The sequence below is a fragment of the Leiobunum rupestre genome, chromosome 3 (genome assembly GCF_980474605.1).
Source record: "Leiobunum rupestre chromosome 3, qqLeiRupe1.1.hap1, whole genome shotgun sequence".
Taxonomy (NCBI): Eukaryota; Metazoa; Arthropoda; class Arachnida; order Opiliones; family Sclerosomatidae; genus Leiobunum; species Leiobunum rupestre.
This window is the reverse complement of record NC_143386.1, coordinates 61,862,406-61,872,403: the sequence shown is the minus strand read 5'-3', so window position 1 is coordinate 61,872,403 and position 9,998 is coordinate 61,862,406. Positions and strand designations below refer to the sequence as shown.

General features: G+C 44.9%; 44 non-coding genes across 44 annotated transcripts; all 44 read left to right on the top strand.

Moving 5' to 3' along the window:
- Positions 1–524: 524 nt before the first annotated feature.
- TRNAT-UGU (transfer RNA threonine (anticodon UGU)) lies at positions 525–597 on the top strand. Its single transcript has one exon. It is a non-coding gene; the product is annotated as a tRNA-Thr (tRNA).
- A 65-nt stretch (positions 598–662) lies between these two features.
- TRNAT-UGU (transfer RNA threonine (anticodon UGU)) lies at positions 663–735 on the top strand. Its single transcript has one exon. It is a non-coding gene; the product is annotated as a tRNA-Thr (tRNA).
- Positions 736–800: 65 nt separating this feature from the next.
- Positions 801–873, top strand: TRNAT-UGU (transfer RNA threonine (anticodon UGU)). Its single transcript has one exon. It is a non-coding gene; the product is annotated as a tRNA-Thr (tRNA).
- Positions 874–1,076: 203 nt separating this feature from the next.
- Positions 1,077–1,149, top strand: TRNAT-UGU (transfer RNA threonine (anticodon UGU)). Its single transcript has one exon. It is a non-coding gene; the product is annotated as a tRNA-Thr (tRNA).
- Positions 1,150–1,214: 65 nt separating this feature from the next.
- TRNAT-UGU (transfer RNA threonine (anticodon UGU)) lies at positions 1,215–1,287 on the top strand. Its single transcript has one exon. It is a non-coding gene; the product is annotated as a tRNA-Thr (tRNA).
- Positions 1,288–1,490: 203 nt separating this feature from the next.
- Positions 1,491–1,563, top strand: TRNAT-UGU (transfer RNA threonine (anticodon UGU)). The gene has a single exon. It is a non-coding gene; the product is annotated as a tRNA-Thr (tRNA).
- Positions 1,564–1,766: 203 nt separating this feature from the next.
- TRNAT-UGU (transfer RNA threonine (anticodon UGU)) lies at positions 1,767–1,839 on the top strand. The gene has a single exon. It is a non-coding gene; the product is annotated as a tRNA-Thr (tRNA).
- Positions 1,840–1,904: 65 nt separating this feature from the next.
- Positions 1,905–1,977, top strand: TRNAT-UGU (transfer RNA threonine (anticodon UGU)). The gene has a single exon. It is a non-coding gene; the product is annotated as a tRNA-Thr (tRNA).
- Positions 1,978–2,042: 65 nt separating this feature from the next.
- On the top strand, positions 2,043–2,115 carry TRNAT-UGU (transfer RNA threonine (anticodon UGU)). The gene has a single exon. It is a non-coding gene; the product is annotated as a tRNA-Thr (tRNA).
- A 203-nt stretch (positions 2,116–2,318) lies between these two features.
- Positions 2,319–2,391, top strand: TRNAT-UGU (transfer RNA threonine (anticodon UGU)). The gene has a single exon. It is a non-coding gene; the product is annotated as a tRNA-Thr (tRNA).
- Positions 2,392–2,456: 65 nt separating this feature from the next.
- On the top strand, positions 2,457–2,529 carry TRNAI-UAU (transfer RNA isoleucine (anticodon UAU)). Its single transcript has one exon. It is a non-coding gene; the product is annotated as a tRNA-Ile (tRNA).
- A 65-nt stretch (positions 2,530–2,594) lies between these two features.
- TRNAT-UGU (transfer RNA threonine (anticodon UGU)) lies at positions 2,595–2,667 on the top strand. The gene has a single exon. It is a non-coding gene; the product is annotated as a tRNA-Thr (tRNA).
- Positions 2,668–2,732: 65 nt separating this feature from the next.
- TRNAT-UGU (transfer RNA threonine (anticodon UGU)) lies at positions 2,733–2,805 on the top strand. Its single transcript has one exon. It is a non-coding gene; the product is annotated as a tRNA-Thr (tRNA).
- A 65-nt stretch (positions 2,806–2,870) lies between these two features.
- TRNAT-UGU (transfer RNA threonine (anticodon UGU)) lies at positions 2,871–2,943 on the top strand. Its single transcript has one exon. It is a non-coding gene; the product is annotated as a tRNA-Thr (tRNA).
- A 203-nt stretch (positions 2,944–3,146) lies between these two features.
- TRNAT-UGU (transfer RNA threonine (anticodon UGU)) lies at positions 3,147–3,219 on the top strand. The gene has a single exon. It is a non-coding gene; the product is annotated as a tRNA-Thr (tRNA).
- A 341-nt stretch (positions 3,220–3,560) lies between these two features.
- On the top strand, positions 3,561–3,633 carry TRNAT-UGU (transfer RNA threonine (anticodon UGU)). Its single transcript has one exon. It is a non-coding gene; the product is annotated as a tRNA-Thr (tRNA).
- Positions 3,634–3,836: 203 nt separating this feature from the next.
- On the top strand, positions 3,837–3,909 carry TRNAT-UGU (transfer RNA threonine (anticodon UGU)). Its single transcript has one exon. It is a non-coding gene; the product is annotated as a tRNA-Thr (tRNA).
- Positions 3,910–3,974: 65 nt separating this feature from the next.
- Positions 3,975–4,047, top strand: TRNAT-UGU (transfer RNA threonine (anticodon UGU)). The gene has a single exon. It is a non-coding gene; the product is annotated as a tRNA-Thr (tRNA).
- Positions 4,048–4,388: 341 nt separating this feature from the next.
- TRNAT-UGU (transfer RNA threonine (anticodon UGU)) lies at positions 4,389–4,461 on the top strand. The gene has a single exon. It is a non-coding gene; the product is annotated as a tRNA-Thr (tRNA).
- A 203-nt stretch (positions 4,462–4,664) lies between these two features.
- Positions 4,665–4,737, top strand: TRNAT-UGU (transfer RNA threonine (anticodon UGU)). The gene has a single exon. It is a non-coding gene; the product is annotated as a tRNA-Thr (tRNA).
- Positions 4,738–4,802: 65 nt separating this feature from the next.
- TRNAT-UGU (transfer RNA threonine (anticodon UGU)) lies at positions 4,803–4,875 on the top strand. The gene has a single exon. It is a non-coding gene; the product is annotated as a tRNA-Thr (tRNA).
- Positions 4,876–5,216: 341 nt separating this feature from the next.
- Positions 5,217–5,289, top strand: TRNAT-UGU (transfer RNA threonine (anticodon UGU)). Its single transcript has one exon. It is a non-coding gene; the product is annotated as a tRNA-Thr (tRNA).
- A 203-nt stretch (positions 5,290–5,492) lies between these two features.
- On the top strand, positions 5,493–5,565 carry TRNAT-UGU (transfer RNA threonine (anticodon UGU)). Its single transcript has one exon. It is a non-coding gene; the product is annotated as a tRNA-Thr (tRNA).
- Positions 5,566–5,630: 65 nt separating this feature from the next.
- On the top strand, positions 5,631–5,703 carry TRNAT-UGU (transfer RNA threonine (anticodon UGU)). Its single transcript has one exon. It is a non-coding gene; the product is annotated as a tRNA-Thr (tRNA).
- Positions 5,704–5,767: 64 nt separating this feature from the next.
- On the top strand, positions 5,768–5,840 carry TRNAT-UGU (transfer RNA threonine (anticodon UGU)). The gene has a single exon. It is a non-coding gene; the product is annotated as a tRNA-Thr (tRNA).
- Positions 5,841–5,905: 65 nt separating this feature from the next.
- Positions 5,906–5,978, top strand: TRNAT-UGU (transfer RNA threonine (anticodon UGU)). The gene has a single exon. It is a non-coding gene; the product is annotated as a tRNA-Thr (tRNA).
- Positions 5,979–6,319: 341 nt separating this feature from the next.
- Positions 6,320–6,392, top strand: TRNAT-UGU (transfer RNA threonine (anticodon UGU)). The gene has a single exon. It is a non-coding gene; the product is annotated as a tRNA-Thr (tRNA).
- Positions 6,393–6,457: 65 nt separating this feature from the next.
- TRNAT-UGU (transfer RNA threonine (anticodon UGU)) lies at positions 6,458–6,530 on the top strand. The gene has a single exon. It is a non-coding gene; the product is annotated as a tRNA-Thr (tRNA).
- A 203-nt stretch (positions 6,531–6,733) lies between these two features.
- On the top strand, positions 6,734–6,806 carry TRNAT-UGU (transfer RNA threonine (anticodon UGU)). Its single transcript has one exon. It is a non-coding gene; the product is annotated as a tRNA-Thr (tRNA).
- A 65-nt stretch (positions 6,807–6,871) lies between these two features.
- Positions 6,872–6,944, top strand: TRNAT-UGU (transfer RNA threonine (anticodon UGU)). The gene has a single exon. It is a non-coding gene; the product is annotated as a tRNA-Thr (tRNA).
- Positions 6,945–7,147: 203 nt separating this feature from the next.
- On the top strand, positions 7,148–7,220 carry TRNAT-UGU (transfer RNA threonine (anticodon UGU)). Its single transcript has one exon. It is a non-coding gene; the product is annotated as a tRNA-Thr (tRNA).
- Positions 7,221–7,285: 65 nt separating this feature from the next.
- TRNAT-UGU (transfer RNA threonine (anticodon UGU)) lies at positions 7,286–7,358 on the top strand. Its single transcript has one exon. It is a non-coding gene; the product is annotated as a tRNA-Thr (tRNA).
- A 203-nt stretch (positions 7,359–7,561) lies between these two features.
- TRNAT-UGU (transfer RNA threonine (anticodon UGU)) lies at positions 7,562–7,634 on the top strand. The gene has a single exon. It is a non-coding gene; the product is annotated as a tRNA-Thr (tRNA).
- A 203-nt stretch (positions 7,635–7,837) lies between these two features.
- On the top strand, positions 7,838–7,910 carry TRNAT-UGU (transfer RNA threonine (anticodon UGU)). The gene has a single exon. It is a non-coding gene; the product is annotated as a tRNA-Thr (tRNA).
- Positions 7,911–7,975: 65 nt separating this feature from the next.
- TRNAT-UGU (transfer RNA threonine (anticodon UGU)) lies at positions 7,976–8,048 on the top strand. Its single transcript has one exon. It is a non-coding gene; the product is annotated as a tRNA-Thr (tRNA).
- Positions 8,049–8,113: 65 nt separating this feature from the next.
- Positions 8,114–8,186, top strand: TRNAT-UGU (transfer RNA threonine (anticodon UGU)). The gene has a single exon. It is a non-coding gene; the product is annotated as a tRNA-Thr (tRNA).
- A 203-nt stretch (positions 8,187–8,389) lies between these two features.
- On the top strand, positions 8,390–8,462 carry TRNAT-UGU (transfer RNA threonine (anticodon UGU)). Its single transcript has one exon. It is a non-coding gene; the product is annotated as a tRNA-Thr (tRNA).
- A 65-nt stretch (positions 8,463–8,527) lies between these two features.
- On the top strand, positions 8,528–8,600 carry TRNAI-UAU (transfer RNA isoleucine (anticodon UAU)). The gene has a single exon. It is a non-coding gene; the product is annotated as a tRNA-Ile (tRNA).
- A 65-nt stretch (positions 8,601–8,665) lies between these two features.
- Positions 8,666–8,738, top strand: TRNAT-UGU (transfer RNA threonine (anticodon UGU)). Its single transcript has one exon. It is a non-coding gene; the product is annotated as a tRNA-Thr (tRNA).
- Positions 8,739–8,803: 65 nt separating this feature from the next.
- Positions 8,804–8,876, top strand: TRNAT-UGU (transfer RNA threonine (anticodon UGU)). Its single transcript has one exon. It is a non-coding gene; the product is annotated as a tRNA-Thr (tRNA).
- A 65-nt stretch (positions 8,877–8,941) lies between these two features.
- Positions 8,942–9,014, top strand: TRNAT-UGU (transfer RNA threonine (anticodon UGU)). The gene has a single exon. It is a non-coding gene; the product is annotated as a tRNA-Thr (tRNA).
- A 203-nt stretch (positions 9,015–9,217) lies between these two features.
- Positions 9,218–9,290, top strand: TRNAT-UGU (transfer RNA threonine (anticodon UGU)). Its single transcript has one exon. It is a non-coding gene; the product is annotated as a tRNA-Thr (tRNA).
- A 203-nt stretch (positions 9,291–9,493) lies between these two features.
- Positions 9,494–9,566, top strand: TRNAT-UGU (transfer RNA threonine (anticodon UGU)). The gene has a single exon. It is a non-coding gene; the product is annotated as a tRNA-Thr (tRNA).
- Positions 9,567–9,631: 65 nt separating this feature from the next.
- On the top strand, positions 9,632–9,704 carry TRNAT-UGU (transfer RNA threonine (anticodon UGU)). The gene has a single exon. It is a non-coding gene; the product is annotated as a tRNA-Thr (tRNA).
- Positions 9,705–9,998: the final 294 nt, after the last annotated feature.

The window sequence follows — 9,998 nt, the reverse complement described above, 5'->3', positions numbered from 1 at the left end:
GGAAGGGAGGGTAGTATCCTGAGATACACCCTTCTACTGGCTAGAGCAGGGTGCTGTCAAAGACAGACCCTTGCCCGATGGTTTTTTGTTTTGTTTTTTGTTATTGGAATTCATAAAAGATCCCACGAGAAAAGAGGAAAGTAGAAGGTCACCGCCCTTAATCCTCCGTCCGGGCGGAAGGCTAAAACACAACGGGGTGTCGCCTGGTTCCCCGAGGGGATCGTTCACGATACCGTAATTTCGCTTCCCCGGTACCACTCAGCCCTCAGCACGATACCACCCACCTTAGCTTAAGGAAGAAGCAGAGCCTTAGTTGGCCAGCATGAAGGGTTGCCCCTCCAACTGTTACTCCCTTCCACCACGAAGAGGTACAAGGTTGCAGTTTATGGAAGGGGGCTTAGTGGTTAAAGCGCCTGTCTTGTAAACAGGAGATCGCGAGTTCGATTCTCACCATGGCCTATAACCTTTTGAACTATCTCTTTAATTTCTTTTTCAATTTATTTTAAGAATTGCGTCGGTTCCGTGGCCGCGTGGCTTAGTGGTAAAAGCGCCTGTCTTGTAAACAGGAGATCGCGAGTTCAACTCTCGCCGTGGCCTACCACCTTACGAACTATCTCTTTAATTTCTTTTTCAATTTATTATAAGAATTGCGTCGGTTCCGTGGCCGCGTGGCTTAGTGGTTAAAGCGCCTGTCTTGTAAACAGGAGATCGCGAGTTCGATTCTCACCGTGGCCTACCACCTTTCGAACTATCTCTTTAATTTCTTTTTCATATTCTAATAAGAATTGCGGCGCTTACGTGGCCGCGTGGCTTAGTGGTCCAAGCGCCTGTCTTGTAAACAGGAGATCGCGAGTTCGATTCTCACCGTGGCCTACCACCTTTCGAACTATTTCTTTAATTTCTTTTTCATATTCTAATAAGATTTGCATCGGTTCCGTGGCCGCGTGGCTTAGTGGTTAAAGCGCGTGTCTTGTAAACAGGAGATCGCGATTTCGATTCTCACCGTGGCCTAACACCTTTTGAACTATCTCTTTAATTTCTTTTTCAATTTATTTTAAGAATTGCGTCGGTTCCGTGGCCGCGTGGCTTAGTGGTTAAAGCGCCTGTCTTGTAAACAGGAGATCGCGAGTTCGATTCTAACCGTGGCCTACCACCTTTCGAAATATCTCTTTAATTTCTTTTTCATATTCTAATAAGAACTTCGGCGCTTACGTGGCTGCGTGGCTTAGTGGTTAAAGCGCCTGTCTTGTAAAAAGGAGATCGCGAGTTCGACTCTCGCCGTGGCCTACCACCTTTCGAACTATCTCTTTAATTTCTTTTTCATATTCTAATAAGAATTGCGTCGGTTCCGTTACCGCGTGGCTTAGTGTTTAAAGCGCCTGTCTTGTAAACAGGAGATCGCGAGCTCGATTCTCGCCGTGGCCTACCACCTTTCGAAATATCTCTTTAATTTCTTTTTCAATTTATTATAAGAATTGCGTCGGTTCCGTGACCGCGTGGCTTAGTGGTTAAAGCGCCTGTCTTGTAAACAGGAGATCGCGAGTTCAATTCTAGCCGTGGCCTACCACCTTTCGAAATATCTCTTTAATTTCTTTTTCATATTCTACTAAGAACTTCGGCGCTTTCGTGGCCACGTGGCTTAGTGGTTAAAGCGCCTGTCTTGTAAACATGAGATCGCGAGTTCGATTCTCACCGATGCCTATCACCTTTCGAACTATCTCTTTAATTTCTTTTTCATATTCTAATAAGAACTTCGGTGGTTACGTGGCCGCGTGGCTTAGTGGTTAAAGCGCTTGGCTTGTAAACAGGAGATCGCGAGTTCGATTCTCGCCGTGGCCTACCACCTTTTGAAATATCTCTTTAAATTCTTTTTCATATTCTAATAAGAACTTCGGCGCTTACGTGGCCGCGTGGCTTAGTGGTTAAAGCGCCTGTCTTGTAAACAGGAGATCGCGAGTTCGACTCTCGCCGTGGCCTACCACCTTACGAACTATCTCTTTAATTTCTTTTTCAATTTATTATAAGAATTGCGTCGGTTCCGTGACCGCGTGGCTTAGTGGTTAAAGCGCCTGTCTTGTAAACAGGAGATCGCGAGTTCAATTCTAGCCGTGGCCTACCACCTTTCGAAATATCTCTTTAATTTCTTTTTCATATTCTACTAAGAACTTCGGCGCTTTCGTGGCCACGTGGCTTAGTGGTTAAAGCGCCTGTCTTGTAAACATGAGATCGCGAGTTCGATTCTCACCGACGCCTATCACCTTTCGAACTATCTCTTTAATTTCTTTTTCATATTCTAATAAGAATTGCGGCGCTTACGTGGCCGCGTGGCATAGTGGTTAAAGCGCCTGTCTTGTAAACAGGAGATCGCGAGTTCAACTCTCGCCGTGGCCTACCACCTTTCGAACTATCTCTTTAATTTCTTTTTCAATTTATTATAAGAATTGCGTTGGTTCCGTGGCCGCGTGGCTTAGTGGTTAAAGCGCCTGTCTTATAAACAGGAGATCGCGAGTTCGATTCTCACCGTGGCCTACCACCTTTCGAACAATTTCTTTAATTTCTTTTTCATATTCTAATAAGAATTGCCTCGGTTCCGTGGCCGCGTGGCTTAGTGGTTAAAGCGCCTGTCTTGTAAACAGGAGATCGCGAGTTCGATTCTCACCGTGGCCTACCACCTTTCGAACTATTTCTTTAATTTCTTTTTCATATTCTAATAAGAATTGCTTCGGTTCCGTGGCCGCGTGGCTTAGTTTTTAAAGCGCCTGTCTTGTAAACAGCAGATCGCGAGTTCGATTCTCGCCGTGGCCTACCACCTTTCGAAATATCTCTTTAATTTCTTTTTCATATTCTAATAAGAACTTTGGCGCATACGTGGCCGCGTGGCTTAGTGGTTAAAGCGCCTGTCTTGTAAACAGGAGACCGCGGGTTCGACTCTCGCCGTGGCCTACCACCTTTCGAACTATCTCTTTAATTTCTTTTTCATATTCTAATAAGAATTGCGTCGGTTCCGTTACCGCGTGGCTTAGTGGTTTAAGCGCCTGTCTTGTAAACAGGAGATCGCGAGTTCGATTCTCACCGTGGCCTACCACCTTTCGAACTATTTCTTTAATTTATTTTTCATATTCTAATAAGAATTGCATCGGTTCCGTGGCCGCGTGGCTTAGTGGTTAAAGCGCCTGTCTTGTAAAAAGGAGATCGCGAGTTCGACTCTCGCCGTGGCCTACCACCTTTCGAACTATCTCTTTAATTTCTTTTTCATATTCTAATAAGAATTGCGTCGGTTCCGTTACCGCGTGGCTTAGTGGTTTAAGCGCCGGTCTTGTAAACAGGAGATCGCGAGTTCGATTCTCACCGTGGCCTACCACCTTTCGAACTATTTCTTTAATTTCTTTTTCATATTCTTATAAGAATTGCGTCGGTTCCGTGGACGCGTGGCTTAGTGTTTAAAGCGCCTGTCTTGTAAACAGGAGATCGCGAGCTCGATTCTCGCCGTGGCCTACCACCTTTCGAAATATCTCTTTAATTTCTGTTTCATATTCTAATAAGAACTTCGGCGGTTACGTGGCCGCGTGGCTTAGTGGTTATAGCGCCTGGCTTGTAAACAGGAGATCGCGAGTTCGATTCTCGCCGTGGCCTACCACCTTTTGAAATATCTCTTTAATTTCTTTTTCATATTCTAATAAGAATTGCGTCAGTTCCGTTACCGCGTGGCTTAGTGGTTTAAGCGCCTGTCTTGTAAACAGGAGATCGCGAGTTCGATTCTCACCGTGGCCTACCACCTTTCGAACTATTTCTTTAATTTCTTTTTCATATTCTTATAAGAATTGCGTCGGTTCCGTGGCCGCGTGGCTTAGTGGTTAAAGCGCCTGTCTTGTAAACAGGAGATCGCGAGTTCGATTCTCACCGTGGCCTACCACCTTTCGAACTATTTCTTTAATTTATTTTTCATATTCTAATAAGAATTGCATCGGTTCCGTGGCCGCGTGGTTTAGTGGTTAAAGCGCCTGTCTTGTAAAAAGGAGATCGCGAGTTCGACTCTCGCCGTGGCCTACCACCTTTCGAACTATCTCTTTAATTTCTTTTTCATATTCTAATAAGAATTGCGTCGGTTCCGTTACCGCGTGGCTTAGTGGTTTAAGCGCCGGTCTTGTAAACAGGAGATCGCGAGTTCGATTCTCACCGTGGCCTACCACCTTTCGAACTATTTCTTTAATTTCTTTTTCATATTCTTATAAGAATTGCGTCGGTTCCGTGGACGCGTGGCTTAGTGTTTAAAGCGCCTGTCTTGTAAACAGGAGATCGCGAGCTCGATTCTCGCCGTGGCCTACCACCTTTCGAAATATCTCTTTAATTTCTGTTTCATATTCTAATAAGAACTTCGGCGGTTACGTGGCCGCGTGGCTTAGTGGTTATAGCGCCTGGCTTGTAAACAGGAGATCGCGAGTTCGATTCTCGCCGTGGCCTACCACCTTTTGAAATATCTCTTTAATTTCTTTTTCATATTCTAATAAGAATTGCGTCAGTTCCGTTACCGCGTGGCTTAGTGGTTTAAGCGCCTGTCTTGTAAACAGGAGATCGCGAGTTCGATTCTCACCGTGGCCTACCACCTTTCGAACTATTTCTTTAATTTCTTTTTCATATTCTTATAAGAATTGCGTCGGTTCCGTGGCCGCGTGGCTTAGTGGTTAAAGCGCCTGTCTTGTAAACAGGAGATCGCGAGTTCGATTCTCACCGTGGCCTACCACCTTTCGAACTATTTCTTTAATTTATTTTTCATATTCTAATAAGAATTGCATCGGTTCCGTGGCCGCGTGGCTTAGTGGTTAAAGCGCCTGTCTTGTAAAAAGGAGATCGCGAGTTCGACTCTCGCCGTGGCCTACCACCTTTCGAACTATCTCTTTAATTTCTTTTTCATATTCTAATAAGAATTGCGTCGGTTCCGTTACCGCGTGGCTTAGTGGTTTAAGCGCCGGTCTTGTAAACAGGAGATCGCGAGTTCGATTCTCACCGTGGCCTACCACCTTTAGAACTATTTCTTTAATTTCTTTTTCATATTCTTATAAGAATTGCGTCGGTTCCGTGGACGCGTGGCTTAGTGTTTAAAGCGCCTGTCTTGTAAACAGGAGATCGCGAGCTCGATTCTCGCCGTGGCCTACCACCTTTCGAAATATCTCTTTAATTTCTGTTTCATATTCTAATAAGAACTTCGGCGGTTACGTGGCCGCGTGGCTTAGTGGTTAAAGCGCCTGGCTTGTAAACAGGAGATCGCGAGTTCGATTCTAGCCGTGGCCTACCACCTTTCGAAATATCTCTTTAATTTCTTTTTCATATTCTAATAAGAATTGCGTCAGTTCCGTTACCGCGTGGCTTAGTGGTTTAAGCGCCTGTCTTGTAAACAGGAGATCGCGAGTTCGATTCTCACCGTGGCCTACCACCTTTCGAACTATTTCTTTAATTTCTTTTTCATATTCTTATAAGAATTGCGTCGGTTCCGTGGCCGCGTGGCTTAGTGGTTAAAGCGCCTGTCTTGTAAACAGGAGATCGCGAGTTCGATTCTCGCCGGGGCCTACCACCTTTCGAAATATCTCTTTAATTTCTTTTTCATATTCTAATAAGAACTCCGGCGCTTACGTGGCCGCGTGGCTTAGTGGTTAAAGCACCTGTCTTGTAAACAGGAGATCGCGAGTTCGATTCTCGCCGTGGCCTACCACCTTTCGAAATATCAGTTAATTTCTTTTTCATATTCTAATAAGAACTTCGGCGCTTACGTGGCCGCGTGGCTTAGTGGTTAAAGCGCCTGTCTTGTAAACCGGAGATCGCGAGTTCGACTCTCGCCGTGGCCTACCACCTTTCGAACTATCTCTTTAATTTCTTTTTCAATTTATTATAAGAATTGCGTCGGTTCCGTGGCCGCGTGGCTTAGTGGTTAAAGCGCCTGTCTTGTAAACAGGAGATCGCGAGTTCGATTCTAGCCGTGGCCTACCACCTTTCGAAATATCTCTTTAATTTCTTTTTCATACTCTAATAAGAACTTCGGCGCTTACGAGGCCACGTGGCTTAGTGGTTAAAGCGCCTGTCTTGTAAACATGAGATCGCGAGTTCGATTCTCACCGACGCCTATCACCTTTCGAACTATCTCTTTAATTTCTTTTTCATATTCTAATAAGAATTGCGTCGGTTCCGTTACCGCGTGGCTTAGTGGTTTAAGCGCCTGTTTTGTAAACAGCAGATCGCGAGTTTTATTCTCGCCGTGGCCTACCACCTTTCGAACTATTTCTTTAATTTCTTTTTCATATTCTAATACGAACTTCGGCGCTTACGTGGCCGCGTGGCTTAGTGGTTAAAGCGCCTGTCTTGTAAAGAGGAGATCGCGAGTTCGACTCTCGCCGTGGCCTACCACCTTTCGAACTATCTCTTTAATTTCTTTTTCATATTCTAATAACAACTTCGGCGCTTACGTGGCCGCGTGGCTTAGTGGTTAAAGCGCCTGTCTTGTAAACAGGACATCGCGAGTTCGACTCTCGCCATGGCCTACCACCTTTCGAACTATCTCTTTAATTTCTTTTTCATATTCTAATAAGAATTGCGTCGGTTCCGTTACCGCGTGGCTTAGTGGTTTAAGCGCCTGTCTTGTAAACAGGAGATCGCGAGTTCGATTGTCGCCGTGGCTTACCACCTTTCGAACTATTTCTTTAATTTCTTTTTCATATTCTTATAAAAACTTCGGCGTTTACGTGGCCGCGTGGCTTAGTGGTTAAAGCGCCTGTCTTGTAAACAGGAGATCGCGAGTTCGATTCTCACCGTGGCCTACCACCTTTCGAACTATCTCTTTAATTTCTTTTTCATATTCTAATAAGAATTGCGGCGCTTACGTGGCCGCGTGGCTTAGTGGTCCAAGCGCCTGTCTTGTAAACAGGAGATCGCGAGTTCGATTCTCACCGTGGCCTACCACCTTTCGAACTATTTCTTTAATTTCTTTTTCATATTCTAATAAGATTTGCATCGGTTCCGTGGCCGCGTGGCTTAGTGGTTAAAGCGCGTGTCTTGTAAACAGGAGATCGCGATTTCGATTCTCACCGTGGCCTAACACCTTTTGAACTATCTCTTTAATTTCTTTTTCAATTTATTTTAAGAATTGCGTCGGTTCCGTGGCCGCGTGGCTTAGTGGTTAAAGCGCCTGTCTTGTAAACAGGAGATCGCGAGTTCGATTCTAACCGTGGCCTACCACCTTTCGAAATATCTCTTTAATTTCTTTTTCATATTCTAATAAGAACTTCGGCGCTTACGTGGCTGCGTGGCTTAGTGGTTAAAGCGCCTGTCTTGTAAAAAGGAGATCGCGAGTTCGACTCTCGCCGTGGCCTACCACCTTTCGAACTATCTCTTTAATTTCTTTTTCATATTCTAATAAGAATTGCGTCGGTTCCGTTACCGCGTGGCTTAGTGTTTAAAGCGCCTGTCTTGTAAACAGGAGATCGCGAGCTCGATTCTCGCCGTGGCCTACCACCTTTCGAAATATCTCTTTAATTTCTTTTTCAATTTATTATAAGAATTGCGTCGGTTCCGTGACCGCGTGGCTTAGTGGTTAAAGCGCCTGTCTTGTAAACAGGAGATCGCGAGTTCAATTCTAGCCGTGGCCTACCACCTTTCGAAATATCTCTTTAATTTCTTTTTCATATTCTACTAAGAACTTCGGCGCTTTCGTGGCCACGTGGCTTAGTGGTTAAAGCGCCTGTCTTGTAAACATGAGATCGCGAGTTCGATTCTCACCGACGCCTATCACCTTTCGAACTATCTCTTTAATTTCTTTTTCATATTCTAATAAGAACTTCGGTGGTTACGTGGCCGCGTGGCTTAGTGGTTAAAGCGCTTGGCTTGTAAACAGGAGATCGCGAGTTCGATTCTCGCCGTGGCCTACCACCTTTTGAAATATCTCTTTAAATTCTTTTTCATATTCTAATAAGAACTTCGGCGTTTACGTGGCCGCGTGGCTTAGTGGTTAAAGCGCCTGTCTTGTAAACAGGAGATCGCGAGTTCGACTCTCGCCGTGGCCTACCACCTTTCGAACTATCTCTTTAATTTCTTTTTCAATTTATTATAAGAATTGCGTCGGTTCCGTGACCGCGTGGCTTAGTGGTTAAAGCGCCTGTCTTGTAAACAGGAGATCGCGAGTTCAATTCTAGCCGTGGCCTACCACCTTTCGAAATATCTCTTTAATTTCTTTTTCATATTCTACTAAGAACTTCGGCGCTTTCGTGGCCACGTGGCTTAGTGGTTAAAGCGCCTGTCTTGTAAACATGAGATCGCGAGTTCGATTCTCACCGACGCCTATCACCTTTCGAACTATCTCTTTAATTTCTTTTTCATATTCTAATAAGAATTGCGGCGCTTACGTGGCCGCGTGGCTTAGTGGTTAAAGCGCCTGTCTTGTAAACAGGAGATCGCGAGTTCAACTCTAGCCGTGGCCTACCACCTTTCGAACTATCTCTTTAATTTCTTTTTCAATTTATTATAAGAATTGCGTTGGTTCCGTGGCCGCGTGGCTTAGTGGTTAAAGCGCCTGTCTTATAAACAGGAGATCGCGAGTTCGATTCTCACCGTGGCCTACCACCTTTCGAACAATTTCTTTAATTTCTTTTTCATATTCTAATAAGAATTGCCTCGGTTCCGTGGCCGCGTGGCTTAGTGGTTAAAGCGCCTGTCTTGTAAACAGGAGATCGCGAGTTCGATTCTCACCGTGGCCTACCACCTTTCGAACTATTTCTTTAATTTCTTTTTCATATTCTAATAAGAATTGCTTCGGTTCCGTGGCCGCGTGGCTTAGTTTTTAAAGCGCCTGTCTTGTAAACAGCAGATCGCGAGTTCGATTCTCGCCGTGGCCTACCACCTTTCGAAATATCTCTTTAATTTCTTTTTCATATTCTAATAAGAACTTTGGCGCATACGTGGCCGCGTGGCTTAGTGGTTAAAGCGCCTGTCTTGTAAACAGGAGACCGCGGGTTCGACTCTCGCCGTGGCCTACCACCTTTCGAACTATCTCTTTAATTTCTTTTTCACATTCTAATAAGAATTGCGTCGGTTCCGTTACCGCGTGGCTTAGTGGTTTAAGCGCCTGTCTTGTAAACAGGAGATCGCGAGTTCGATTCTCACCGTGGCCTACCACCTTTCGAACTATTTCTTTAATTTATTTTTCATATTCTAATAAGAATTGCATCGGTTCCATGGCCGCGTGGCTTAGTGGTTAAAGCGCCTGTCTTGTAAACAGGAGATCGCGAGTTCGATTCTCGCCGTGGCCTACCACCTTTTGAAATATCTCTTTAATTTCTTTTTCATATTCTAATAAGAATTGCGTCAGTTCCGTTACCGCGTGGCTTAGTGGTTTAAGCGCCTGTCTTGTAAACAGGAGATCGCGAGTTCGATTCTCACCGTGGCCTACCACCTTTCGAACTATTTCTTTAATTTCTTTTTCATATTCTTATAAGAATTGCGTCGGTTCCGTGGCCGCGTGGCTTAGTGGTTAAAGCGCCTGTCTTGTAAACAGGAGATCGCGAGTTCGATTCTCACCGTGGCCTACCACCTTTCGAACTATTTCTTTAATTTATTTTTCATATTCTAATAAGAATTGCATCGGTTCCGTAGCCGCGTGGCTTAGTGGTTAAAGCGCCTGTCTTGTAAAAAGGAGATCGCGAGTTCGACTCTCGCCGTGGCCTACCACCTTTCGAACTATCTCTTTAATTTCTTTTTCATATTCTAATAAGAATTGCGTCGGTTCCGTGGCCGCGTAACATAGTGGTTAAAGCGCCTGTCTTGTAAACAGGAGATCGCGAGTTCGATACTCGCCGTGGCCTACCACCTTTCGAACTATCTCATTTATTTCTTTGTCATATTCTAATAAGAATTGCACCGGTTCCGTGGCCGCGTGACTTAGTGGTTAAAGCGCCTGTCTTGTAAACAGGAGATCGCGAGTTCGATTCTCAACGTGGCCTACCACCTTTCGAACTATC